The following is a 1,025-nucleotide window of genomic DNA, read 5'->3' as shown; positions in this document are numbered from 1 at the left end:
CCAGGCAGACAGCACCCCGGACCCAGACAGCACCCGGACCCAGACAGCACCCAGGGCCCTGGCAGCACCCAGCAGCCCCTCCGTCTCACCAAGACCCAGGTGTGCCCTTGGCGCTGCGGCTGCCAGGAAAGCCCAGCACCCGTGGCCCAGCCTAGCTCTGCTCAGGCCTTTGTTTCTGTTGCTTATGCTGGTCTTTATCCAGCATCAGTTTTATTTGTTTTATTTTAAATGTATGATTTATTGTTGATAGTTTTACAGGTCTCTCCCATCCCCCCCTTAGCCCCTACCCCACCTCCAGCACCAGGTCTTCACTACCCTGTCACCTGTCAGTTTTAAAGTTGAGCTGCAGAGGCGCCCAGTGGCTCTGGGAGGAGATGCGTGCAAAGCAGCAAAGCCTGTGTGGACCCCGCGCCACCACCTGACGTCACCACCCTGCGGCCCCAGGACTTTTCAAAAGGATTTTGCCTTCGGCCGGGGAGTTCAGGGGGAGAGAGAGAGGAGAGGCAGCCCAAGGCGGGGAACGTTTCAAAAACCCCTTGAAGCCTGCGGTGGCCTATAGGTGACCCCAAGTCTGTCCCTCTTCCATCTGGGAGGGGAGTTTGGTTTCCAGGCCGTTGGATCGGCGGCCCTGTAACTGCATGGACCACGGAACACCCAGGAGGGGTGCTGGGGCTGGTCTTAAGAAGAACTGGCATCTTCTACTTCTTTCCCCAAAGAATCTCTCTGGGACGCCCTCTCAACAGGCCACCTCCCCACCCCCTGTGTGAGAAGCCAGCAGGGAACCCTGTCCTCTCCCCCAGCAGCCAGCCTAAGCCGGCATCAGGTGTGTGCCAGCCGCCTTCCTGTCATGGCCCAGCCAAGCTCACGTGACTCCAGCCCCAGCCAGAAGAGCCCCCAGCCCAGCCCATCAACTCACAGAATCATCCACACTAATAAAAGAGAAACATGCAAATTGGTATCACTCCACTACACCCACCAGCCAATCAGAGCAACTATGCAAATTAACCCAACAAAGATAGCAGTTA

General features: G+C 57.3%; 1 long non-coding RNA gene across 1 annotated transcript; it reads left to right on the top strand.

Moving 5' to 3' along the window:
* Nucleotides 1-6: 6 nt before the first annotated feature.
* On the top strand, nt 7-952 carry LOC106725327. The gene is made up of 2 exons (XR_001361193.1): nt 7-99; nt 281-952. It is a non-coding gene; the product is annotated as an uncharacterized LOC106725327 (long non-coding RNA).
* The last annotated feature ends 73 nt before the right edge of the window (nt 953-1,025 follow it).

Source organism: Myotis brandtii, unplaced genomic scaffold, assembly GCF_000412655.1.
Source record: "Myotis brandtii unplaced genomic scaffold, ASM41265v1 scaffold1557, whole genome shotgun sequence".
Classification (NCBI taxonomy): Eukaryota; Metazoa; Chordata; class Mammalia; order Chiroptera; family Vespertilionidae; genus Myotis; species Myotis brandtii.
Note: the sequence above shows the minus strand (reverse complement) of the source record. Positions and strands in the feature narration are given on the sequence as shown.